Genomic DNA, 7,773 nt, shown 5'->3' with positions numbered 1-7,773 from the left:
GCATTACTGGTGCATGTGAGATATGCTTTCATGCTTCTTAGAATTGCATTTTAGCTTTGCTTTGTAAATGCTTAGCATGTTTTTGACCCACTGCATTTAGTAAAACCGTAGCTTCTCCACCTGATGATGATTTTGCTACACTAGCAGTTTTTGAATGACAATTGATATGAACTCAGTTAAGTTGTGACCGGGGCACCAAGAAATTGTAAAATATGAAAAATGTCCAAAAGCTGACCGACAACCTCTGTGGACATTTGCTTCTATTGCTGTTAGAACATAAGACATAGATCTGAAGTCTTATAGAATGATTCATTTCCTAAAGCCGAACAAGAAAAGCAACTAAGAGAAGAGTATATCTCATTTGTATTTGAAGTTTTATTCAGTTACTGAAATTATACCGATATTACTTAATACAGCGTGTACTGAGCAGAGATCGCTTTAAATATTACTCAGTGACCATTAATAAAATAATCATTCTACAAATTTACTAAAATTTTCAGGAAATTTACAATTTACTGGTTTGATGAATTCACGGAAACATATACATAATGTACTACATTCTTAGTCATCCCTAGAATGTTGAATCCGTATTTTACGCGAGTACTTGATGTGGAGTTGTGCATGTCATCTATCACGATAACATAGATTGGCGATTGCTCTGTTGGTCAAGAGTTTTTATATGTATTTTAGCATTACGATAATAAAAGCAAATAATTCTATTGCACTTGTAATGCTTCTCACGAAACTACGCGATAATAAACTCCGTGCGTATAATACGGACTTTACCGTAACTTTTCCAACACAAATATTTATAACAAATATTATTAGACCTTTTTTTTCGTCTAACGGCAATAAAAATTTTGAATCTTACGGTGATGCAATGGTAACATATATAGAGAGATACTACTGGAAAAGTTTGTACGACGACATCAAGAAATTCATTGCGGAATGCAACCAATTTCAGCGGAAAGCCCCCTTGAAAAAAGCCAGAAAACCTCTAAGACCTATAGTGGTGAAATCTGATCCATTTCATCAGATCGGCATGGACCTCGTTGGACCTCTAGAAACAAATGAAAAAGGCGTGTTCTAGCATATTATATTAAAAAGGATGTAACGTATAGATGAAGTTCAAAATGATACTCGTTTGTTCTCTTTTATTTTCGAAGTATTTTATGAGCCACCAACGTTACATGTATGATATTCAAAATGATGTTGATTTGAAATTCAAAAAGGACTTTAGATTTGATTGAATGGACAAACTGTATAATACAGTTATTTTTTAGTTACAGATATTTTAACTACAGAGACTCACTCTCTCTCTCTCTCTCTCTCTCTCTCTCTCTCTCTCTCTCTCTCTCTCTCTCTCTCTGTTGCCATGCGTAGAGGCCTGTATCACACACACACACACACACACACATGCACCACCTACCATCCGAGGACTATGACACCACACCTTCCTCCGAGGACCATGCTTTCTAATGGAGATATTGCTTCAAGATTTGGTTTATTTAGAAGACATAATGGTAGTTACACGATGAGGGGTTAAATTTTGTCGTATTTTGAAAATTAAAGCATTGTATTTTCACTATGCTTTAGAGGACGTTGTGTTAACTTCCGAGGACGGTGTGTTAACTTGAGAGGACAGTGTGTTATGACTTGAGAGGACGGTGTGTTAACTTGAGAGGACGATGTGTTAACCGTGAGAGGACGGTGTGTTAACCGTGAGAGGACGGTGTTTTAACCGTGAGAGGACGGTGTGTCAACCGTTATTCTCTCTCTCTCTCTCTCTCTCTCTCTCTCTCTCTCTCTCTCTCTCTATATATATATATATATATATATATTAATCCAAAATTGAAATAGAGTCTCAGTAATCGAATAATATTAAAAAAAATATTTTAAAAAGCTTCTGAAGATGTAATGAAAGCGCTTAAGCTTTACGGAGGATTTCTGTGTTTTCTTTCATATTTTAAAAAAAGTATATATATATATATATATATATATATATATATATATATATATATATCTCGACTAGTTTTTTCAATTCTTTAGGAGCAAATGAAAGGTATATCGGTGACTTCTGACGAATTTTAGTGGGATTTTAACCCCTTCAAACACTTCCTCTTTTAATGCAAGAGCGCTATCTAGAACCGTATTTGATATCTACGTGACTGATGCAGTTTGGGAAAGAAATAGGGAGAGTCCCCAAAGAAATTATAAAACATTCTTGCCCGGCTTTAGGATGGTTTCAGTGAATCTGAAATGCGCATTGACAGCTTTTTTCGAGCTTGAGCAGGTTTCAAAAATATATATTTCGAAAGACCTCCTTTGCTATAGTTGTCCTAGAAATGAAATCAGGAAGAGCATTTTTTTTAACGGAATGTTAACGTGGCACATAACGTGTTTGATTAAAATTTATAGACAGGGGTTGGCTGTTCGTTTCTTACCTGGGCACTTGTAGCGATACTTAATTTTGAGGTTTCGTACTTTATGATTATTTGTGAATTGCATACAAATAGAACATTTATATTTGAAATGCAAAATACATTAAAAAATAGACCCCAACATTGTTCTAACCAGCAAAAGTACCCCTTCCCTAGAAAAATGGCTTTATGGTACCAATTTTCTTCCACAGAAATATGATGAAATACAATACCTCCTCGTACTTCCAACTCAAAGCAAATAAGCAAATTTTCCTTGAGGATCCTTGTGGTGGCTGTTTTGTGTCATTTGTTTTCTTTTTTGTCTTTCTATCGTGATTTCGAGATGACAAAACTAAAAGACGATAAAACGAAAATTAGCGACTTTTTGCAACCGAAATAACGAAAAGACGAAGGACGACAAAACGGAAGGTCGAAAAGACTACAAAATACATGCGAAAAGTCGACAAACAAAATTCGCAAATTAACAAACAATTTTCTTGTGTGTTCGCTTAGCGTTTTGTCGTTATTTTGTGGTGAAAAGACAGCAAACGAAAAGACGACAGAACGATAATTAGTGATTCTTTGCCCCAAAATATTGAAAAGATGACAACCCGCCTTGCGTAAAGCAGATAAATTGACAAAACACTTGCGAAAAGACGACAAATTAACAGAAACAGCGTATTCCTTTAAGCTGGCACGAATTTTTTTCTCATTGGCCATATTTCTTTCAGACAGCCAATTAATTGCTATACAAGATTTTCTAGTTCGACTCGACCTGTGTACATCTCTGATATGAATGTACAGGGAATGAAAAACAATGAAATCACATTTTGAAATATCATGCATTGCTCAAAATTACAAATAGCATATTGTATACATGTATATCAGTGAAATATTCTGAAAGTTTACATAATATAGACTAAAATGCGAAACAGGTTTTCTTGCATATTTATATGTGCAAGCAAGACTTTGCAGTTATGTCAATGACATGAGAGAAACGCCGAGAAATAATTTGCTGAGAGAGAGAGAGAGAGAGAGAGAGAGAGAGAGAGAGAGATATGGCATATTCAATTCTTGCAAAATGCAGGCACATATGCATAAGTATTGCACATGACATTAAAAAAAAATGCAGACAGCTTTTTACCCGGATTCGAGATGTACGCTTCCCAAAAATGTTAGATTCTCTATATTCTGATAAGATAATAAACTTCTTTTGTAACAAGTTGTCATTATACATGTAGTACGGAAGCCGATAGGTGCGAGGGTATAGAATAACTGGCGGCCGCCACTTATTATCTGGCGGCCGCCATATAAATTAATTGGTGGCCGCCAGTTATTTTATCTGGCGGCCGCTACTTAATTTATATATGGCGGCTCCCAATTTCAAAAACAATGTAATTCGTATCGCTGAGTGATTATTTTGGATGAAACTCTAAGTATAACAATTCTTCGTATGGAGATATTCCCATGGGGATCCGGGTTAGAACACAGTGCCCCTAGCTTGTCGTAAGAGGCGACTAAATGAGGCGGTCCTTCGGATGAGACCGCAAAACCGAGGTCCCGTGTCACAGTACATTGTAGGTGTGTCACGATAAAGATCCCTCCCTGCTCAATGGCCGTAAGCGCCGAGCATAGGTCTAAATTTTGCAGCTCGATGACGTCTCCATATGAGTGAAAAATTCTCGAGAGGGACGTTAAACAATATATTATCAATCATTCAATCGGATGGAGAATACAGCCACGTGAGGAGGAAACAGCCGGAGGAGTTCATTTCACACTTGCATTACATTTCTCGACAAGCAAGAAAAAATGGATTTGGGATATTTCTTAGGAGGGAGTGGCAAAAAGTGATTCACTACTGATAAAAATACATGTATATACTATACATGTACTTATTTGCATTTCATTCCATCTTAATGGAGTTCCAATTTATGTATTTCCCTTTCAAATCGTCCCAGAAAATTAGAAAAACGATTACAGTCAGAGCAGAAATAAATTAATTTTGAAGTACATTTAGATTAAATGCAAGAGCGGGGTTCTTTTCTTGAATTTCGTTAGACACGTTAGAAAAAGGAGAAGCATTCAGTTTTGTTATTATGGATATCTAAATCAGTATATGATTCTGGGATTTCCCACTAATGCATTATAATTACATTGCATCATAAAAGAATGATAACACCTCATCATGGATTTTTACTGATTTATGATTACTATTATCTTATCGAATACATCGATTTGAAATTTCAAAATACAGCTATAAGTCTATTTTCAGTTTATATTCATTGTGCCAGATGGCAAAACGAAAAAGTTTATGAATTAATTAATATTTTTCTAAATTTTACCCAATCCTGAGAAGTAATCATTATGACATGCTACAGAAACGTTATTCGAGCTCTGTATGGTGTTCTAAAAGTGATTTCATTTGTTTCTTATACGTGTAGCAAAACCTCCCTTAAAATGCGAGTTCAACTATGGCCATGTTTAGATGCAGCATTTCACCACCGAGAATCGAAACTGGTAGATGTAAATGTGAACCAATGAAAAACAGAATATGTGTTCCGTGTGACCAAAACGAAATAGAAGAAAAGTTTTTTTCAGGGGCGGATCTATGAATTGAAGTTATGAAGGGGACGCAATTTAATGATGCAGGATGTCTGGATTTTAGCAATTTTTTTAGGACCTAAAATACGTTTCCTAAGTAGTAATTTTTCCAATTTTCTATCATTTTTAATTAGGTGAAATGAAAAAAATGACAAATTTTAAGGGTTTTGGGAATAAAATTTTAAAAATCCAATTAGAGTAACAATGAATATAAGATCTTGTCATTTACTATTCTCAGAGTGGAAAAAAATGATTGCTACTTTTATCCTTTTTTCTAATCAAGAGACTATGATTTAACTTATAATTGGATTGGGGGGGGGGGGGCGCCCCTTTAAATCCGCCACATTTTTACTACTCTATTCTTTTTATAATATTAGAAGATTTCTTTAGTAGAATACTAGTATCTGAGCACAATGTTATAATTCTTTGTAAATGTAATTATTGACTATCCACGACAGACAACAAAATTAATATTCCATTCCTACAAAATTTGACAGGAAAAATAAAGGAGAAATATATCATCATTTCCTTTCTCATATAGAGACATTGTTATAATAGATATATAGATTCAAAGTTATATATGTCCATTTGGGTCGGGCATTTACGTGAAATTCGATGAATTTCTATAAATCACGAGTCATTATATAACAAATTACTTACATATACCCTATACACATTACTATCGGAGATGTACGTGTTACCTATCGAGGTTATCCGCTCAGATAAATCGGAAATACTGATGTGAAGTGAAGGGTATACCAAATTTGTCCCCTTATATACCATGCAAAACGAATAGGATATTCATCTAATGTGGCGGATAAGCAGAGAAATATGGCAAACACAGAGAATTCTACTATATTTGAGGAAACATGTCATTGGGGTCAGTGTGATGTCCGTTACTACAGTTATCCTAAGCTGAAAATTATGATCATTGGTTTTGTAATTCTCTCGTTTTTTATAATGCCATTAATGTGTTATATGTATTAGATATAGAAAGGAAATACACAGCAGCCTGTTCATAACATAATCCCTAAATGAAGAAATCCATCGTATCAACAACAACAAAAAACAACAACAACAAAACAAAATACAAAACAACAACAAACAAACAAAAACCAACCAAGTAAATAAATAAATAAAAAAAAAACAACCAACAACCAAAAAGAGTAACTGTAAAAAACGATGTTCGTAAATGATGAGAAAACCTAGATAAAGCATGTCCGTAACTGTTGACTTTTAAAATATGTTATATTTGTGACTTTTACTATTATCAATATGTAACACACTGATTAGATATCAAAATATTTCGGAATTCGTATATATGGTAAATAAATGTAGATTCAAATTTTCTACATGTGAAGATCATCCCTCTCCAATTTGGTAACGATATGTTGAGATCCATTAAAGGCTTAGAATCAATGAAGCTCACCTTAACCATTTGATGTTAAGCATGCAGTTACATATTTCTAAAGACGTGAGTACTATCAAAACTATTATTGGGCCCTAAGCTAAAACAAGGACAGAATACTAAAAAGATAACATAGATCTTATTTTTTTCTGTGGGATCAATCATCCTCGTAATCAGAACCCGTTAACTAAAGGACCCAACTCATTCTTATCGATAAGATGGACTATCATCCTAACTAGTGTAGTAATAACCCACAAAATATACTGCAACATTGACTGGACCCCTCCCTCTGATATTTTTTTTTTATAGATCTGCCACTCTTAGGGTTTCACCTTAACTACTGACCATGGTGGAGTGGAACAATTTAGGCAATATTCCTGTTTTGTTTCTGATAATTTACTTATTTTTAGGTGATTTGAAATTCGTGTTACAGATCCTTCGATTATAACAACGTCCTAAGATCTATCTTAAGATTTCTTGAAGTTAAGATAGTTTTGTGAAACGGTACTGTCGTATCTTATGATTGTCATAAGTAAGATCTTAAGACATTCTTGGGATCTATCTTATGACATATATCAAGATAGTTTTGTGAAACTCGGCCCTGTTGTACTCCGTAAATAGATTATCTTCGCAAGCCAAGCGTGGCGCTCAACACCGTGGAGCGCCACCCTTGGTTAACGGAGATGTACAAGCATGGATGAGAATACTATATTCTCTTTAGAGAGGTGGACAGGCATAGTCTACATCCATGCCTGTCCAATTTTCTAAAGAGAATAGAGAATACCACTAAATGTGCATTCTATCTGTCTACATTGACCACAAATTGTACACCCCTCCTTAGTCAAGCGCAAAGGCGTTTTGGTGTACATCACCTGCACCGTGTATGTGGGACAGGTGTTGGTAAATGCAACGAAAAATTCACTATGGCTGAAAAAATGGCGAGGCGAAACATTTGCCGATTTTACTCTCCGTATTTTGTAAACTTTAAAGTACAATTATTGTATGTATTCATTTATATGAGTTTTTATGTATTTGGAAAAAAAAATGAATGAAAACGATTGTTATATATCCTCCAAGCATTAAAAACAAGTTTGGAGCCAAAATATCAGCAAATAGTTTGGAATATAACTTGATATTTTTCAGACGCATATGTAAGTATCAGTAAATGCACATCAAAATACATATCTTGTTTTAAAAATCTTTAATTCTAGACAAAGGAAGTTATAATCTAATAATTTTTCTCACTTTATTTGCATTAAAATCGTTAACTCTTTCAATATTTAGACTAGAGTTCGGGGTTATTTAAGAAGTTACTGTCTTTTAACTTTTTAGAAATAGAAGATT

Source organism: Ostrea edulis, chromosome 7 (genome assembly GCF_947568905.1).
Source record: "Ostrea edulis chromosome 7, xbOstEdul1.1, whole genome shotgun sequence".
NCBI classification, from domain to species: Eukaryota; Metazoa; Mollusca; class Bivalvia; order Ostreida; family Ostreidae; genus Ostrea; species Ostrea edulis.
Note: the sequence above shows the minus strand (reverse complement) of the source record.